The 21,436-nt window shown below is 39.7% G+C and overlaps 1 non-coding gene and 1 pseudogene across 1 annotated transcript; one reads left to right on the top strand and one right to left on the bottom strand.

Moving 5' to 3' along the window:
- LOC145029479 (uncharacterized) overlaps positions 1–21,436 on the top strand; it is an 89,020-nt pseudogene that overhangs the window by 33,641 nt on the left and 33,943 nt on the right.
- LOC145033189 (small nucleolar RNA R71) lies at positions 8,509–8,615 on the bottom strand. Its single transcript, XR_013677426.1, has one exon. It is a non-coding gene; the product is annotated as a small nucleolar RNA R71 (small nucleolar RNA).

The raw sequence follows: 21,436 nt of genomic DNA, 5'->3' as shown, positions 1-21,436 counted from the left end.
GAGTAGCAATTAGAAACCAAAGAATGAAGAAAAAGAAGATATCTGTAACGCCCGTAGAACAGGGCTAGTCAATTTAGAGACGATAGGCATCAAAAATGAATTTTTGATGAAAGATTATTTAGAATGAATAATCTTAACTAAGTTATAGTATATGTTACAAGGTTTCCGTGCATATATAGAACGCCGAAATCCGAGTTATAACGAAGAAGTTATGACCTGTCGAAGTTTCGCGACAGAACCGGCACGACACAACGCGACGTAAATAGTGAATTTATGTTAGAGCGATATTTAGCCTTAGCAATCTAAACGAAAGTCATAGATTTCGTTAAACCATGAGCATGCATAAAAAGAACGTCCAAATCTGACATCGTATGAAGAAGTTATGATTTTTCTAAGTTTCGACTTAGCGGTATGCAGCCCAAATACTCGATTTGAGACCGAACGGTTTTTAGCCGAAACAATCTAAATGAGAATCGAAGGTCTCATTAATAGGAGTAAAACGATAAAAAGATAGGCGAAAACGGATGTCGGATAAAGAAGTTATGATTTTATAACGGAGTTTTCCTGTCCCGGCCTACTAAAAATAAATAATAAAAATAAAGTCAAAATTAGCCGACGGAGTCTAAACTAAAGTTGTAGAGCGTAGTCTTCCCTACGCGGGGATATAAAGAACATCAAAAACGGAGTACGTATGAGGAAGATATGAATTTTTGAAGTTTATTAAATATTTTCGATATTTAATTTAATTATAAATTAACCGATATTATCCATGGGGGGAGTCAGCGATCTGATCGATGTTACGCCCAACGTAATGTGAAGTTACGCCCAGCGTAACTGGGCTTCCAGCCCCCTATAAAAGGGTGTCGAGGGCAACCGACTTCTTTGCTCATTTCTTCCCGTTTTCTCGCGTTTTGCATCGTTTTTCGTGCAAGAATTATCCCGAAGCCCCGGTATCATTCCCGAGCCCCGAAGCAAGTCCCGAGGCCCCAAAGATCCCGAGAAGTGTGATTCCCGAGCCAAAGCTCTGCCCGCGAGGAGCCCGGTTTTTGTGAAGATCTTCCAGATCTACCGAAGAATATTACTTCTACAAGTTGTAGTGTTGTCCGATCATCTTCTAATCAAGTGAGTGTGTTGTTACTTTCTTCTAATGCATAATTATTAAGTATTTAATATAAAATACGTGTTATGTGTATATTTTTTTTGTTATATGCGTGAATGTATATTCAATTTCTTCTATCTCATAGATCTGATTTATTCTCTATGAAATACGTGTTATGTGGGTGTGCCTCATCTATTATGTGGAATAGGTATTGAATGAGAATGCTATACAGGTTTTAAACTATGTATATATATATATATATATATATATATATATATATATATATATATATATATATATGCACATATTTTTATCTACTAATATGTTGGGTAGAACATGGGTAGATAGTTGATGTGTGATAAACAGATGAGAGGCCCCGATGTTGTTGTTGCTGATCTAGTTATTCGGCGGAGTATGGATTAGACCAAGAGGTTAGTTTTAGATCCGGGAGTATGGATCAGGTAAAGAGATAAAACTTGTTATTAGTCCGGGAGTATGGATTAAGACTAAGTTAATTGTCCCTAGTCCGGGAGTATGGATTGGGCACAGTTATTGATCCGGGAGTATGGATCAGATCACGATTAGGGTATAGTTAATTGTCCTTATTCCGGGAGTATGGATTGGGTACAGTTATTGATCCGGGAGTATGGATCAGATCGGGATTAGGGTATAGTTAATTGTCCTTATTTCGGGAGTATGGATTGGGTACAATTATTGATCCGGGAGTATGGATCAGATCAGGAGGTTAGTTTTAGATCCGTGAGTATGGATCAGGTAGTTTTAAATCCGTGAGTATGGATCAGGTGAAAAAGGTTAGTTTTAGATCCGTGAGTAGGGATCAGGTAAAGAGGAAAATTTTAGATACGAGAGTTTAGATCGTGTCGTTGTGAGGATCGATGGGGTGGGATAAGAGTTGCCTTTATATGGTGAAATTGTACAAGTTTGAATGTTCTATATTTATAAATATATGATATAACATTGTGGGATGAAAACCCTATATGCTCACCAGGCTCCCAAGGATGACCCACTCAGTTTTCTTTGTATCACAGGTATTAATGCGAAGACATATTTCACAAAGAGATTTAAAGGAGATATAAATCAATTGTGTAATTAAATGTAAGTTCTGTTTATGCTTATATGTCTGTATCGAAACATGACATCCCGAGGTTTTATTATTAAATGAAAATACATTCTCTTCGAGAAATGTTTTGATAAGTTATTATCATATCTTGGTTTGGGAACAAATTCCGCAACTGTTTTCTTTAAAAGAGTACTCTGATTTTAAAAACAAGCATAAACAAATCAGTTTTTTCTAGCTGTGAAAATGGGGATGTCACAGTTGGTATCAGAGCATTAGTTTATGCGAACTATTAAATTGTAGGAAATTTCTAGACTTAAACTTAGAATGCTAAGTAATGATTGTGAGGAGCGTGTCTAAAATATGTTAGGTAGTACACCTAAATTGACACAAGCACTAGTTTATTTTAGGAATGATGCCTAAAATGCTTTTATGTGCTAAATGTTTTGTGTGATAGCTATATTGATGCTATTATTTGTTCGGATCTATGGTCTGTTGCCGACCGGATCTGGAAACCTTATGTGTTTAGGATTCTAACCGTATGGCTACGATATTAGAACTAGCATGTAAACGTTTCGGGGTGATAAGGAGATTTATACGTTTATCGTAATTAAAGCTTTCTTATCTTAAAATTCTCGCTTGGTACACCGAATGTCTGCTTGGATGTACAAGGGGTCATGGTGAAGACTCGTAGAGAAATTGAGTAAATGGAGGAAATGAAGAAGGCTTATGATAGTGGATGACACCTATCAGAAGATATCGTAAGAGTGGTATCTTGCCTCTAGAGTATGTCTTATGAAATAAAAGTACGTTTAGAGGAGTACGGTACGTCTAAAGTACACCTTCGATTGGCAGGATGATGGAACGATTGGTGAAATTCTTGAAGTTGTCTCATCGTCTCATATTTTCATCACTAATCGAGTTGAAGTAGAGTTGATGATTGAAGATTGAGCAATGAAGAAGTCCTAGTAGAGTCTAGGGAAATTGTTTATGATTACTTGGACACATTCGTATGTGTTAAACTGTTTTGTGATTTTCTTGTATGGTGACTTGGTCGACTGCGGGACAATACTTGGGACGAGTATGAGTAGGTGTGAAAGATAGTAGATGCATGTACTACCGGAAGCACAGGACTCGCACTTGGATCAGGGAAAGTCACAAGGCTACCAAGAAGCTAGTAATTGATTCCACTTTATTCTGGTATGTCATTACCATTGTTTCGGTAATGACTAATAATATGGTTCTTGTTCCGACCCTAGTGGTCATATTTAAATTTGAGTTCGACTACGAGGAGTATGTTACGTGGTCTAGAGGACCAAGTTAGATGTAACATCTGACTTAAGTCAGAAGGTTGAAGTTAATGCAATTGATAGTGTTGCGCTCGTTGTTAAAAGAAGTTTGCAGGTAGAAATGCTACATGCTGAAATGTGATTATAGCACATTAGAATATGAAGAAAGGTATATTCTATTCTGGAATTTAACTTTATTAATGACCGAGTCTAAACGTCGCATCATGCGATGAGAGGTCAATAGAGCACGACCCATCGGTTTGTTACAATAGATAAAGGAAAGTATTTATCCTAAGAAGAAGAAGGAGTCCACAATAAAGACTTATTTGGTAACTTGAAGGTTACGATTGAAAGTACAACATAGTACGATAAGCAGATGCAAGATTGGGCATCTTCTGCGGTCAAGAAAGCCATAGAGTTAAATACTCTTTCGAGGAAACATAGAAGTTACAGTCATTACCTAGGATGAAAAGATAGCGTATGGAATCATTATACAAGTTCTATTTTCGTTGATGATTCCGGGACATAATCATCCTAAGGGGGAGATAATTGTAATGCCCATAGAACAGGGCTAGTCAATTTAGAGACGATAGGCGTCAAAAATGAATTTTTGATGAAAGATTATTTAGAATGAATAATATTAACTAAGTTATAGTATATGTTACAAGGTTTCCGTGCATATAAAGAATGCCGAAATCCGAGTTATAACGAAGAGGTTATGACCTGTCGAAGTTTCGCGATAGAACAAGCACGACACAACGCGACGTAAATAGTGAATTTACGTTAGAGCGATATTTAGCCTTAGCAATCTAAACGAAAGTCGTAGATTTCGTTAAACCATGAGCGTGCATAAAAAGAACGTCCAAATCTGACTTCGTATGAGGAAGTTATGATTTTTCTAAGTTTCGACTTAGCGGTATGCAGGCCGAATACTCGATTTGAGACCGAGCGGTTTTTAGCCGAAACAATCTAAATGAGAATCGAAGGTCTCGTTAATAGGAGTAAAACGATAAAAAGATAGGCGAAAACGGACGTCGGATAAAAAATTTATGATTTTATAACGGAGTTTTCCTGTCCCGGCCTACTAAAAATAAATAATAAAAATAAAGTCAAAATTAGCCGACGGAGTCTAAACTAAAGTTGTAGAGCGTAGTCTTCCCTACGCGGGGATATAAAGAACATCAAAAACGGAGTACGTATGAGGAAGATATGAATTTTTGAAGTTTATTAAATATTTTCGATATTTAATTTAATTATAAATTAACCGATATTATCCATGGGGGGAGTCAGCGATCTGATCGATGTTACGCCCAACGTAATGTGAAGTTACGCCCAGCGTAACTGGGCTTCCAGCCCCCTATAAAAGGGTGTCGAGGGCAACCGACTTCTTTGCTCATTTCTTCCCGTTTTCTCGCGTTTTGCATCGTTTTTCGTGCAAGAATTATCCCGAAGCCCCGGTATCATTCCCGAGCCCCGAAGCAAGTCCCGAGGCCCCAAAGATCCCGAGAAGTGTGATTCCCGAGCCAAAGCTCTGCCCGCGAGGAGCCCGGTTTTTGTGAAGATCTTCCAGATCTACCGAAGAATATTACTTCTACAAGTTGTAGTGTTGTCCGATCATCTTCTAATCAAGTGAGTGTGTTGTTACTTTCTTCTAATGCATAATTATTAAGTATTTAATATAAAATACGTGTTATAGATCTGATTTATTCTCTATGAAATACGTGTCATGTGGGTGTGCCTCATCTATTATGTGGAATAGGTATTGAATGAGAATGCTATACAGGTTTTAAACTATATATATATATATATATATATATATATATATATATATATATATATATATATATTTATCTACTAATATGTTGGGTAGAACATGAGTAGATAGTTGATTTGTGATAAACAGATGAGAGACCCCGATGTTGTTGTTGCTGATCTAGTTATTCAGCGGAGTATGGATTAGACCAAGAGGTTAGTTTTAGATCCGAGAGTATGGATCAGGTAAAGAGATAAAACTTGTTATTAGTCCGGGAGTATGGATTAAGACTAAGTTAATTGTCCCTAGTCCGGGAGTATGGATTGGGCACAGTTATTGATCCGGGAGTATGGATCAGATCAGAATTAGGGTATAGTGAATTGTCCTTATTCCGGGAGTATGGATTGGGTACAGTTATTGATCCGGGAGTATGGATCAGATCAGGATTAGGGTATAGTTAATTGTCCTTATTCCGGGAGTATGGATTGGGTACAATTATTGATCCGGGAGTATGGATCAGATCAGAAGGTTAGTTTTAGATCAGTGAGTATGGATCAGGTAGTTTTAGATCCGTGAGTATGGATCAGGTGAAAAAGGTTAGTTTTAGATCCGTGAGTAGGGATTAGGTAAAGAGGAAAATTTTAGATACGAGAGTTTAGATCGTGTCGTTGTGAGGATCGATGGGGTGGGATAAGAGTTGCCTTTATATGGTGAAATTGTACAAGTTTGAATGTTCTATATTTACAAATATATGATATAACATTGTGGGATGAAAACCCTATATGCTCACCAGGCTCCCAAGCCTGACCCACTCAGTTTTCTTTGTATCACAGGTATTAATACGAAGACATATTTCACAGAGAGATTTAAAGGAGATATAAATCAATTGTGTAATTAAATGTAAGTTCTGTTTATGCTTATATGTATGTATCGGAACATGACATCCCGAGGTTTTATTATTAAATGAAAATACATTCTCTTCGAGAAATGTTTTGATAAGTTATTATTATATCTTGTTTTGGGAACAAATTCCACAACTGTTTTCTTTAAAAGAGTACTCTGATTTTAAAAACAAGCATAAACAAATCAGTCTTTTCTGGCCGTGAAAATGGGGATGTCACAATATCTGGAGCTACTCGGCGAGTCCACGAAGCTACTCAGCGAGTTCCCGAGAATGTTCCCGAAGAAAAGTCAAGAGTCCTTGATAAACACGTATTTTCCACATCTACTCGGCGAGTTGGGGACCTACTCACCGAGTTGACCCTGTTTTGTGATAAGTATAAATATGGAGCCTTATTTCGAATTAGGGACTTTTCTGGCTTTTTGGGAGATACACCTGCGATTGAAGTACCCTTTGGAGACCTGAAGAACCCTAATCTTTGATTTTTTGAAGACTCAAGGCGAATTAGGTTATATTTTCCACTTAATCTTAGGATTGAATCATGACTAGCTTAGTTAAATTCATTTTTGAGCTTGTTTCCACTAAAATCATGAGCTAAATTCGTGTTGTTTCTGTTTAGGAAAAACCAAGTTACTCCTATGGTTTGATTATTACTTTTATTGATTGTTTATTGGTGATTTTATTAAATTAAGTTTGTTAAAGAACCTTATGCATTAACCATAACTATTTTCTATTAATTGGAAGATAATTAAGCTGTATGAACATCTCTTAGTTGTTAACCTCATATGTTTATGTGAACACTTCATCATATGTATAGGATTGAAACTAGGATTAATTAGAGAATGAGTAAAGTAATGTGTGATCTTGTTTGAGAAACCAACAAACAAGAGGTTAGTTGAATCACCAACTTGATTAACCAATTACAAATCTTATTTAATCCAAATAAATGAACTAGGAAGTTAATTAGATTAAACAATTGGCCACTGCTTGAATTGATTAATTTTCTAAGGGTTAGTAATAGTGAACATGTATCTAACCACTATAGTTGGTAACCAATAGCAATTAATTTATCATTTTATTATACAAATAACCATAGGAGTGAATTGGTTGGACCTAAACAGAAACTTTCTATCAAATTTTGTGAATTTTTACTTGTTTTTAGTTGTTTAGTTAATCACTTGTTAGGTGGTGTGTTTAAGTTTCTAGTTTTGTAAAACTAGAGAAAAACCCTTACTTTTATTACTTGTTTAGTTAAAATTAGTTATTAGTTTAATTTCCATTCCCTAAGTTCGACACCCTACTTATCCAACTATACAACTAAAAGACAGGTTCACTGCCTTTGTGTGCTAAATTTATAATTTAAAAGTAGGAATAAAACCAGTGCATTTTACACACACATCAAGTTTTTGGTGCCGTTTCCGGGGAACGGTTCAAAAAATTAAGTCTAATTCCAAATTTTATCGATCCTTTGTGTGAGTTTTTGTTGCACAAAGTTAACTTTTTTTAGTAATTCAGTAAGTAGGTTAGGTTTTAGAATTTATTAGTTTTTTTAGAAGTTTTTCTTTGGTTTTTAATTTTTTTTTGAGACAGGCTACTCGCCGAGTGCACTCGCACCTACTCGGCGAGTACCCTGCTGTTTGGCAATTAATTTTCATTTAGTTTAGTTTCAATTTTTTGTTCTTGTTACGCATTTTTCTTGTTTATTTGTAGGATTTTCATGACCAGAGGATCCAACACTCCGCTGGTACCCCCTTTTGAAGACCCAGAATCCGCGTTGAGAAAGAACAAAGGCAAAGACGTTGAAAGCTCGAATACACCTAAGAAGTCGCCTTTGTCTAGCTTGAAGACTGTTTTTGGGAAGAAGAAGAACAGCAAATCAGGAGCATCCAACGCCTCTTTAGCAAGCGAAGAACCGATTAAAGAAGACACCGAGTACGAAACCGAAGAAGAAGAAGAACCTACATACATGCATGAATCCGATTCTAGCTACGATTTAGCTATTACCATGGCTAACATCGATGAAGTTCCCATGGGGGAATGGAAGAAGAGGATACGCGACGACACTGGCCCGAGACTTGTGCAACCCGCAATTCCCGCAACTGCTACTTTTGAGCTTAAGGGTCACATCCTTGCTCAACTTAAAGAGATCCCCGTCACCGGCAAAGACCACGAAGATGCTTACAAACACTTGGATGAAGTTAATGATGTAGCTAATTATTTCAATGTTCTAAACGTGCCTCGGGAAAATCAGCTACTTCGCATGCTTCCGGTTACATTGAAGGGTGCTGTAAAGGATTGGCTCAAGTCAATGCCCCTGGATTCATCACTACATGGGCCCAGATGAAAGAAGAGTTCATTGATCAATTCTGCGCACCATCCAAAATATCTAAGCTAAAGAAAGCCATAGCCAACTTTGAACAACAAGCTGGAGAGTCACTTTATGAAGCTTGGGAGAGGTACAAGAGCCTAATAAGGAATTGCCCACATCATGACCTTAATAGTCAACAAGAAGTCTCTGTCTTTTATGATGGAGTAAATGTTACAACAAGGCAATTACTTGACTCGCAAGGTCCACTCACGAAGAAGGCACCTCCGGTGATAAATCAACTAATTGAAGAATTCTCTAAGTACTCTAGAGAATACCACAATCCAAGAAATGATGTGACAAGGGGGTCCGCCTATGCAGCTTCAAAATATTTGTCAGCAGTTATGGCTATGTTAAAAACCATGGATAGGAGGATGGAAAAAATGGATCAAACGATACATGCTATTCAGGTGTGTTGTGAGAACTGCAATGGGCCTCATCTTACTAGAGATTTCGACTTGGATGAAAATGGCAATAAGAAGGTTCAAGTGTGCTACTCAAGTGGTGACCGATATGATGAAGATTGGTGAAAACCAAAGAAAGAGTGGCTCCCTTATGATGAGTACAAGAAAGCTAAGGAGGAGAAGTATAAACAAAAAGGAAGAGGTTTTTATCAAAAGGAAGAACCGGCACAAGAAAGAAAACCAAGTTTGTAAGAGATGCTTACGAAGTTTGTAGCTGCTTCAGAAAAAAGACATAATGATCATGATGCTGCAATCCAAGAAACAAGAACAATGCTTAGAAACCAACAAGCATCTATCCACAACATTGAGACACAACTGGGGCAACTTGCTCAACAAATTAATCAAAGATCACCGGGAGAACTTCCTAGTAAAACCGAAAACAACCCACGAGGAGTGCACATAAATATAGTGACGACAAGAAGTGGGAAGATAATTACTCCTCTGGCCCCTATTCAAACCGAAGTGCCCAAGGAGTTGCAAAAGGAGGATGCAGAAAAACAAGGCCAAAATAAAAATCTACATGATATAGACTCTACTCACTGAGTCCATAATATGGACTCGACGAGTCCATTGCCTAACCCGAAAAGTCAGATTCCTGAAAAGCCCTTTCAGCCTCCAATGCCATATCCAGCCCGAGCTAAGCAAGAAAACCAGGAAGAGGAATACCAGAAGTTTTTTGACCATATAAAAGCTCTTCAAATCAACATACCATTCATCGAAGCAGTTGTGCAAATGCCAAAATATGCCAAATTCCTTAAGGAGCTTCTAACGAATAGAAGGAAGATGGAGGAAGTAAAAAAGGTAGTTCTTAATGAGAACTGCTCAGCTGCCATGTTAAACAAACTACCAAAGAAGAAGGTTGACTCGGGAAGCTTGACTTTATCTTGCCAATTTGGTAACTTGGCCACCATTCATGCTTTGGCTGATTCGGGAGCAAGTGTGAACCTCATGCCTTATTCATTTTTCAAGAAATTGGATCTCCCGAAACCAAGGCCAATTCGAATGGCAATTTACTTAGCAAATAAAACAATCACATTTCCAAGAGGTATATGTGAGGACTTATTGGTAAAGGTGGACAAGTTCGTGTTTCCCGCAGAATTTATAATTCTCGACATGGAAGCGGATCCTCATGTCTCGATCATCCTTGGAAGACCTTTCCTTAACACGGAAAGTGCTATAGTGGACATGAGAGACTCGAAACTTACTCTATGGGTGGGGGATGATTCAGTCACTTTCGGGGTTGATCAAGCTATAAAACATGCGAGGCATAGTGATGACACGATGTTTTCTATTGACATGTTTGATGAATTGATGGAGGAATGGGATAATGAAGATGCAAACAAGTCCACCATCATCTTTCATGAAGAATTTCATGCTGAAAAAGACCTAATGGAAATTGAGAGACTATTGGAAGAAGCTGATTATGAGGAATTAGTGAAAAAATTTAAGCAATCTACTCGCGGAGTAGACTCGATCTACTCGCCGAGTCCATTTGAAGAAACCCCAGAATTCGTGAATTCTGCAGAGGACTCACCGAGTCCCTTACCTGTACTCGGCGAGTACAACTTGCAGAACACAAAAACATAGCTCAAAGCATTACCAGATCACCTGGAGTATGTCTTCCTTGAGGATGGTCATCAAAAACCAGTTATAATAGCTTCTGATCTCTCCAAATCTGAAAAGAAGAATTAGTTCAAGTCTTGAAGAAGCGAAAGCGGGCCATTTCATGGAGCATTACCGATATCAAGGGAATAAGCCCCTCTTATTGTTCTCACAAGATTAACCTGGAGGAAGGAGCAAAGCCGATTGTGCAACACCAAAGAAGATTGAACCCAAACATGAAAGAAGTGGTCAAGAAGGAAGTAGTCAAGCTCTTAGATGTAGGGATAATTTATTCTATTTCCGACGGTCCGTGGGTGAGTCTTGTCCTAGTGGTGCCGAAGAAAGGAGGGATGATGGTCATAACCAACGATAAGAACGAGCTTATTCCGACACGAACGGTAACCAGTTGGCGAGTGTGCATCGATTATCAAAAGCTAAACAATGCCACTCGTAAAGAACATTTTCCTTTACCTTTTATTCATCAAATGCGAGAAAGATTGTCGGGCCATAGCTATTATTGTTTCTTAGACAGATTTTTGGGTTACTTCCAAATACCCATAGACCCAAAGGACCAAGAAAAGACCACTTTCACTTACCCAAGTGGAACTTTTTCCTATCGTCGCATGCCCTTTGGGTTATGCAATGCACCTGTGACATTTCAAAGGTGCATGACGGCCATATTCCACGACATGGTGGAAAAATTCATGGAAGTATTTATGGATGATTTTTCTGTTTTTGGATCTTCCTTCCATGATTGTCTCGCTAACGTTGATTTAATGCTTGCAAGGTGTGAAAAAACCGACTTAGTCCTTAATTGGGAAAAATGTCACTTTATGGTCAAGGAGGGTATAGTTTTAGGCCACAGTGTTTCCAAATTAGGAATTGAGGTGGATCGGGCGAAAATAGATACAATTGCCAAGTTACCTCCACAAACTAATGTGAAGGGCATTAGAAGTTTTCTAGGTCACGCGGGTTTTTACCGGTGTTTCATAAAATATCTTTCTAAAATAGCTAGACCTCTAACACAATTGCTTTTAAAAGATGCACCATTTAATTTTACTAAAGAGTGTTTAGATGCCTTTGAATTTTTGAAAGAAAAATTAACTAATGCCTCGATCATTATTGCCTCGAATTGGGATTTACCATTTGAAATAACGTGTGATGCCAGTGACTTTGCATTAGGAGTTGTCCTTGGTTAAAGGATTGATAAGCACTTTCGACCAATTTATTATGCAAGTAAGACTTTACATCCGGCCCAAGAGAATTTCACCACCACTGAAAAAGAATTACTAGCTGTGGTGTATGCTTTTGACAAATTCCGCCCTTATCTCGTTTTATCTAAAACCACTATTTTTACTGACCACTTTGCTATCAAGTATTTGTCTGCCAAGCAGGATGCTAGCGAAGATTGATACGTTGGGTTCTACTTCTACAAGAATTTGACATCGAGATACGCAATAAGAAAGGAATGGAGAATGTAGCAGCTGATCACTTGTCAAGGCTAGAAAACCCGCAATTAGAAAACCTGGTGGAAGATAACGTTGGAGATGACTTTCCGCACGAGTACATTATGGTAACCACGGGGGAAGAGCCATGGTTCGCGGACATAGCTAATTACTTAGCTAGAAAGTACATCCCAAAAGATTTTACCCGCCAAGAAAAGAAGAAATTCTTTTCAGAAATAAAATATTACTTTTGGGATGAGCCATATCTTTTCCGAAGTTGCGCGGATGGAATCATACGAAGATGTGTATTTAGAAATGAAAGCCGATAAATTTTGGAGAATTATCATAGCGGGCCCACCGGTGGACATCATGGAGCACACTACACTGCTAAGAAGATATTTGATATTGGGTTTTATTGGCCCACAATTTTTAAAGATGCTACCCAATATGTCAAAGAATGTGATGCATGCCAAAGAGCGGGAAACATTTCATCCCGAAACAAAATGCCACAACATAGTATTCAAGTGTGCGAAGTATTTGACGTATGGGGGATCGATTTCATGGGACCATTTCCTATGTCGAAAGGCAAAAAATATATATTAGTGGCAGTGGATTATGTATCCAAGTGGGCGGAGGCACAAGCTTTACCAACTAATGATGCTCGGGTGGTGGTGCGATTTTTGAAGAAGTTATTTTCAAGATTTGGAGTTCCTAAAGCCCTTATAAGTGATCGAGGCACTCACTTTGCCAATGATCAATTAGAAAAGGTGTTAAGGAAATATGGGGTAACCCATATATTCTCTACATCTTACCATCCACAAACTAGTGGGCAAACTGAAGTGACAAATAGAGCCTTAAAAAGAATCTTTGAGAGATCGGTGGGGAGCAATCGGAAGAAGTGGTCGGATAAGTTAGATGATGCACTTTGGGCCTTCCGAATAGCTTTTAAAACACCTATTGGTACTGCACCATATAGGCTAGTTTATGGAAAGCAGTGTCATTTACCGGTGGAAATAGAGCATAAAGCTTTTTGGGCTTTAAAAATGTGCAACTTTGATATAGCTGAGCTTAAAAAGAACCGGTTGATGCAAATGAATTCTCTTGAGGAACTTCACAATGAGGTCTACACTTGCTCCTTAATTTATAAAGAGAAAACCAAGAGTTGGCATGACAAGAGTATCAAGGGTAATAAAGATTTTCATGAAGGGAAAAAGGTGTTGCTTTTTAATTCAAGACTCAAACTTTTTCCAGGCAAACTAAAGTCAATATGGGATGGTCCTTTTCTAGTGAAGAAGGTGTTTCCACATGGAGCTATCAAGTTATTGTCAAGAGATGACAACCCTTTCAAGGTTCATGGACATAGAGTGAAAAAATACGAAGAAGGAATCCCAAGAAATGAAGACATAAAAGAAGGGATGCTGCTGGAGGGAATGGTAGAAACGTACATCCCAAAAGATTTTACCCGCCAAGAAAAGAAAAAATTCTTTTCAGAAATAAAATATTACTTTTGGGATGAGCCATATCTTTTCCGAAGTTGTGCGGATGGAATCATACGAAGATGTGTATTTAGAAATGAAAGCCGATAAATTTTGGAGCATTGTCATAGCGGGTCCACCGGTGGACATCATGGAGCACACTACACTGCTAAGAAGATATTTGATATTGGGTTTTATTGGCCCACAATTTTTAAAGATGCTACCCAATATGTCAAAGAATGTGATGCATGCCAAAGAGGGGGAAACATTTCATCCCGAAACAAAATGCCACAACATAGTATTCAAGTGTGCGAAGTATTTGACGTATGGGGGATCGGTTTCATGGGACCATTTCCTATGTCGAAAGGCAAAAAATATATATTAGTGGCGGTGGATTATGTATCCAAGTGGGCGGAGGCACAAGCTTTACCAACTAATGATGATCGGGTGGTGGTGCGATTTTTGAAGAAGTTATTTTCAAGATTTGGAGTTCCTAAAGCCCTTATAAGTGATCGAGGCACTCACTTTGCCAATGATCAATTAGAAAAGGTGTTAAGGAAATATGGGGTAACCCATATATTCTCTACATCTTACCATCCACAAACTAGTGGGCAAACTGAAGTGACAAATAGAGCCTTAAAAAGAATCTTTGAGAGATCGGTGGGGAGCAATCGGAAGAAGTGGTCGGATAAGTTAGATGATGCACTTTGGGCCTTCCGAACAGCTTTTAAAACACCTATTGGTACTGCACCATATAGGCTAGTTTATGGAAAGCAGTGTCATTTACCGGTGGAAATAGAGCATAAAGCTTTTTGGGCTTTAAAAATGTGCAACTTTGATATAGCTGAGCTTAAAAAGAACCGGTTGATGCAAATGAATTCTCTTGAGGAACTTCACAATGAGGTCTACACTTGCTCCTTAATTTATAAAGAGAAAACCAAGAGTTGGCATGACAAGAGTATCAAGGGTAATAAAGATTTTCATGATGGGAAAAAGGTGTTTCTTTTTAATTCAAGACTCAAACTTTTTCCGGGCAAACTAAAGTCAATATGGGATGGTCCTTTTCTAGTGAAGAAGGTGTTTCCACATGGAGCTATCAAGTTATTGTCAAGAGATGACAACCCTTTCAAGGTTCATGGACATAGAGTGAAAAAATACGAAGAAGGAATCCCAAGAAATGAAGACATAAAAGAAGGGATGCTGCTGGAGGTAATGGTAGAAACGTACATCCCAAAAGATTTACCCGCCAAGAAAAGAAGAAATTCTTTTCAGAAATAAAATATTACTTTTGGGATGAGCCATATCTTTTCCGAAGTTGCGCGGATTGAATCATACGAAGATGTGTATTTAGAAATGAAAGCCGATAAATTTTGGAGCATTGTCATAGCGGGCCCACCGGTGGACATCATGGAGCACACTACACTGCTAAGAAGATATTTGATATTGGGTTTTATTGGCCCACAATTTTTAAAGATGCTACCCAATATGTCAAAGAATGTGATGCATGCCAAAGAGCGGGAAACATTTCATCCCGAAACAAAATGCCACAACATAGTATTCAAGTGTGCGAAGTATTTGAAGTATGGGGGATCGATTTCATGGGACCATTTCCTATGTCGAAAGGCAAAAAATATATATTAGTGGCGGTGGATTATGTATCCAAGTGGGCGGAGGCACAAGCTTTACCAACTAATGATGCTCGGGTGGTGGTGCGATTTTTGAAGAAGTTATTTTCAAGATTTGGAGTTCCTAAAGCCCTTATAAGTGATCGAGGCACTCACTTTGCCAATGATCAATTAGAAAAGGTGTTAAGGAAATATGGGGTAACCCATATATTCTCTACATCTTACCATCCACAAACTAGTGGGCAAACTGAAGTGACAAATAGAGCCTTAAAAAGAATCTTTGAGAGATCGGTGGGGAGCAATCGGAAGAAGTGGTCGGATAAGTTAGATGATGCACTTTGGGCCTTCCGAATAGCTTTTAAAACACCTATTGGTACTGCACCATATAGGCTAGTTTATGGAAAGCAGTGTCATTTACCGGTGGAAATAGAGCATAAAGCTTTTTGGGCTTTAAAAATGTGCAACTTTGATATAGCTGAGCTTAAAAAGAACCGGTTGATGCAAATGAATTCTCTTGAGGAACTTCACAATGAGGTCTACACTTGCTCCTTAATTTATAAAGAGAAAACCAAGAGTTGGCATGACAAGAGTATCAAGGGTAATAAAGATTTTTATGAAGGGAAAAAGGTGTTGCTTTTTAATTCAAGACTCAAACTTTTTCCGGGCAAACTAAAGTCAATATGGGATGGTCCTTTTCTAGTGAAGAAGGTGTTTCCACATGGAGCTATCAAATTATTGTCAAGAGATGACAACCCTTTCAAGGTTCATGGACATAGAGTGAAAAAATACGAAGAAGGAATCCCAAGAAATGAAGACATAAAAGAAGGGATGCTTCTGGAGGGAATGGTAGAAATGTACATCCCAAAAGATTTTACCCGTCAAGAAAAGAAGAAATTCTTTTCAGAAATAAAATATTACTTTTGGGATGAGCCATATCTTTTCCGAAGTTGTGCGGATGGAATCATACGAAGATGTGTATTTAGAAATGAAAGCCGATAAATTTTGGAGCATTGTCATAGCGGGCCCACCGGTGGACATCATGGAGCACACTACACTGCTAAGAAGATATTTGATATTGGGTTTTATTGGCCCACAATTTTTAAAGATGCTACCCAATATGTCAAAGAATGTGATGCATGCCAAAGAGGGGGAAACATTTCATCCCGAAACAAAATGCCACAACATAGTATTCAAGTGTGCGAAGTATTTGACGTATGGGGGATCGATTTTATGGGACCATTTCCTATGTCGAAAGGCAAAAAATATATATTAGTGGCGGTAGATTATGAATCCAAGTGGGCGGAGGCACAAGCTTTACCAACTAATGATGCTCGGGTGGTGGTGCGATTTTTGAAGAAGTTATTTTCAAGATTTGGAGTTCCTAAAGCCCTTATAAGTGATCGAGGCACTCACTTTGCCAATGATCAATTAGAAAAGGTGTTAAGGAAATATGGGGTAACCCATATATTCTCTACATCTTACCATCCACAAACTAGTGGGCAAACTGAAGTGACAAATAGAGCCTTAAAAAGAATCTTTGAGAGATCGGTGGGGAGCAATCGGAAGAAGTGGTCGGATAAGTTAGATGATGCACTTTGGGCCTTCCGAACAGCTTTTAAAACACCTATTGGTACTGCACCATATAGGCTAGTTTATGGAAAGGAGTGTCATTTACCGATGGAAATAAAGCATAAAGCTTTTTGGGCTTTAAAAATGTGCAACTTTGATATAGCTGAGCTTAAAAAGAACCGGTTGAAGCAAATGAATTCTCTTGAGGAACTTCACAATGAGGTCTACACTTGCTCCTTAATTTATAAAGAGAAAACCAAGAGTTGGCATGACAAGAGTATCAAGGGTAATAAAGATTTTCATGAAGGGAAAAAGGTGTTGCTTTTTAATTCAAGACTCAAACTTTTTCCGGGCAAACTAAAGTCAATATGGGATGGTCCTTTTCTAGTGAAGAAGGTGTTTCCACATGGAGCTATCAAGTTATTGTCAAGAGATGACAACCCTTTCAAGGTTCATGGACATAGAGTGAAAAAATACGAAGAAGGAATCCCAAGAAATGAAGACATAAAAGAAGGGATGCTGCTGGAGGGAATGGTAGAAACGTACATCCCAAAAGATTTTACCCGCCAAGAAAAGAAAAAATTCTTTTCAGAAATAAAATATTACTTTTGGGATGAGCCATAGACACAGCAGCCAGTTCACGAGGTGAGTTTCCTTCCAGTAGGAACGGGTCTATGGCCACAATGTCGGCCCGTTTAGTTAGTAGCAGTTCTGGACTTCAGTCCGAAGCAGTAGTTCAGTATGCTTGATGTCTACGTGATTCAAGCACGTTGTGTGTTATATGTTCCGGACTACGGTCCGATGCAGTATGCAGTATATGTGTTTATGTTAGTTGATATGTGTTATGCCATGCTATGATCAGTAGTTTCGGACTTCGGTTCGATGCAGTCAGTTCCGGACATCGGTCCGATGCAGTCAGTTCTGGACTTCGGTCCGATATAGTCAGTTCCGGACTTCGGTCCGATGCAGTCAGTTCTGGACTTCGGTCCGATGCAGTCAGTTCCGGACTTTGGTCCGATGCAGCTAGTTCCGGACTTCGGTCCGATGCAGTGGGCAAGGCCCAGTATGCACTTCATATGTATTGTATGGTATGTGGTAGTTTGGGGGCGCTCACTAAGCTTCATGCTTACAGTTTCAGTTTTGGTTTCAGGTGCTTCCGCAAGCAAAGAGAAGAGCTCGGGATGATGGCATCGCACACACCACAGCTTCAGTTTTTATCCTGGGATTTGATTCAGTTTTCTTGATATGTTTTGATACAGTTGTGATACAGTTTTCCTCACAGTATTTAACTATGGTTTGAAATACATAGTGTGTGGTTTTATTATATGATACTCAGATTTATGATTTTTAGTTATATTGAAAATGAAATTTTTGGGTTGTATTTTTGGGTCGTTTCAAGTTGGTATCAGAGCCTTGGTTTGAGGGATTCGGATACACTTCCGGGTGTATCTGAACTCAAACTAAGGGGAAAAAAAGATTTAAAAAAAAAAGAAGAGAAAGTGTTTTCTAAAGAATTTTGAAAGCACTTAGAAAGAAAGAAATTTTTAAACGAGATAAGGGTGTGGTGCATGCGATCAGCCGAGCTCAAGTAAGTACTCCCAAATTACCCATACAAGTTTTGTAGTTCAGTTCCAGTTTCAGTTTCAGTTTCAGTAGAACAGCATGCTAGTATAGGACTAAGGATCTAGGAGGATGCCTTATGTGCCTGCTATATGTGTTTTAGCATTATGAGAATTGCATGCTAGTATTGAGTAGACAGTAGTAGGATAGCCTGTGTAGGTTATGCCTGATAGTATGAGCTTAGCATTGTATGCTAGTACAGTTTCTTGTTCTGAGAATAGTTTTGCCTGAGTATGTTTCCTTTATCCGAATGCTGCTTGCTTTGTGCTTTTTGGGATTCTGAGTGATTGGAGTTAGCCATTAGGTGAATACGTCGCATTACATGTGATCAGGGTTAAATAATCTCAGAGTGCTGGATTTGACCCTATTTCACAGCTCTCGTTTGAGTCCAACCGTTGTAGGGACGAGTCTTTTACTCGAAGGATTATCTGAGCCTCGTCACATGTGATGGTATCCAGGTGATGGCTAGTTGGCATCGCGAAGAGACCTTCAGCAGCTGAGGACTGGTTTGAGCTGAGTCAGAGGTTTTGCCTAGGGTAAGCCTAGGATGAGATAGTGCTGGGAGCAGTGGTAATGGATAAGGGACCTGGTGGAGTCGAAGCAATTCCTGAGGAAAGTACGGATAGATGTGGAAGGTAGTATGTCCCGTACTACTGAAAGCAGAGGATCCGTACTCGATTCGGGAAAGGTTGAGACAAGACCGGGAACCTGGTAGAGTATGTTTGGTCTCGCATCAGTGATGAGAATTCTGATAGTGGTTGTGATATATTTCCAGCATGGTGACGTTGCGGGAGAGACCAGCGGGTGGATCAGGCGGCGGAGAAGGATCAGGCCTAGGTTCTAAAGCCGGGCAGCTTGATGATCAGATGAGGGATTTCATTTCCGCAGAGATTGTGCGCAACATCATTGATCAGACTCCAGTGATTTTTGGTTCGGTTAGAGAGGCCATCGTGGAGCTTATGGACGGTCATCTGGAGGCCTTTAAGGCCGGGATAGTTGCAGGACAGATTGGTGCATCATGTTTCTAGGAGGGCCAGTTACAAGATTGGATTGTCGCAGAGGTTTCGCAGGCTCTCCAGGAAGAGTTACCAAACACCATTGGGCGTATCACCGATATAGTGGTAATCGGGATTGAAGGGCGGACCTCAGCTGTCCAGACAATGGTAGAAATAGTCACTATGACCCGTGAACAGGAGATTGGCTCGGATAGTCAACTAAGGAAGAGGAAGCGGTCTTCCGGTCTAGTTTGACAGGATGGGCAGTCGGATACTGTCGTAGTTGGTGTCAGGGGCACGCAGGGTCGAGATGGTTGCACAAGGAAGAAGGGAGTATGGGCTGGCGTGTGCAGCAAGTATAAGTGCAACAGATGCGGATGGAAGGGTCATAGACGCCAAGAATGCATGATAGGAGTAGAGTTATGCCATCGTTGTCATCAGCCTGGTCATGTCAGGGCAAATTGCCTCGCTCAGCGGAAGGAGTAGCCTCAGTATCATCGAAGGCCTCGGAAAGAAGGCGGATTTGGGGGTTCTTTTGAGCAGGATGTGGGTATGAATCTTCCTCTTTCTGTCAGCTTATGTTATGATTATATTGTTATGGTTCTGCATCGATTTTGGTATAAGTATTGTGTTATGGTGTGGCTTGCTTGTGATTATGTTATATGCCATTTGCATACCTTGAATAATTGTTTGGTAGTTAGGGGATGTGCTCTTATGGAGAAGGTTTCGGAGGATGCAGTAAATGTAGCATGCTTGGAAGGGATTTGGTATGTTTCGCTAGTTCGGAGTGGTTAGTGATTGAGATGGATTGGTCAAATTCCTATCTGGTGGGCTTGGGTTCCCCAGTAGATGGGTTATGGAATGGTAGTAAAGATCGGGATCTCTTTTGAGTATGAAGCGGAAAAGGGGTAAGCAGGATCAAAGTGGGGGAGAACCCTCAGAGTATACATGGATAAGAGTCACGTAGACCCAGAATGAGTGCGCGGCCTCTGAGAAGAAATGGTAGTAGCACAGTGATGGATGGATTGAGAAGTTCTTAATTGGGAGTTCGAGAAATTTCCCAGTAGTTAGTTCATGTAATCAAGATGGTTAGAAGCTGGTTGGGAATCCAGGCTTGGAGGGCCACCTGTAGGGCTCAAGTGAGTCGGAATGAGGATCCTGAGAACGGTTAACAAGAGATGTTTTTCGTATTAGTAGCCAGTGACTGAGTCAGCATGCAGGATTGTATAGATTCAGGAGTTGGGAGTTTGGAAATTTCCCAACAATAGTTTCTTGTATCAGGATTAGTAGACGGTTGGTTTGGGAACCAAGCCGAAGAGCTCCTCGACGAAGCGCTAAGTATATCAAGGATATAAGATGTCGAGGATGATGCAGTATTCAAGGACTGAGGGCTGAGGAATCAGGATGAGGGATCACTAGTGGGACTAGGGATAGTCAGGATGTCCTCGGGATAGTAGTAGAGTGATGTAAGTCTGCAGGGGTAGCCGTAGCATCCACTAGCAGTCAGATAGTAGTAGAGTGTTGTAAGTCTGCGAGGGTAGCCGTAGCATTCACTAGCAGTCAGATAGTAGTAGAGTGTTGTAAGTCTGCGGGGGTAGCTGTAGCATTCACTAGCAGTCAGATAGTAGTAGAGTGTTGTAAGTCTGCGGGGGTAGCCGTAGCATTCACTAGCAGTCAGATAGTAGTAGTGGTGCTGTAAGTCTGCGGGGGTAGCCGTAGCATTCATTAGCATCCAGATAGTATTTGAGAGTTGTGAGTCCGCGGGTGTAGCCGTGGCTTTTATTAGATTGGTAGGCAGCATGAGCGCGTTGTTGGACGCGGGAAAGCAGTAATTCCCACCCGTTCGGGTGCAACAGTGAGGATATGGGAATCCACGGGTTAGATTTCGGATTTCCCAAATGGTTTAGTTATGGCTAAGTCAGCAGATTGGCTATAGATCGTCGCATCAGTTATGAGATCAGAGTTGCAGTAGACCATTGGGGTTCAGGTACGTTAAGGGCTACCGTTAGTCTGGGAGCCATCATGTTGTTAGTCGTGGAATTGATGATGTCAGGATGTGACGTATGGGTCTGATCGATTGGATCGGAGGGATGTTAGAGCATCAGTGACAGGATAACTAGTGGAAACTAGTTCCAGAGAAAGATTTCGTTCAGAAG

Source organism: Lactuca saligna, chromosome 2 (assembly GCF_052625555.1).
Source record: "Lactuca saligna cultivar CGN05327 chromosome 2, ASM5262555v1, whole genome shotgun sequence".
Taxonomy (NCBI): Eukaryota; Viridiplantae; Streptophyta; class Magnoliopsida; order Asterales; family Asteraceae; genus Lactuca; species Lactuca saligna.
Note: the sequence above shows the minus strand (reverse complement) of the source record. Positions and strands in the feature narration are given on the sequence as shown.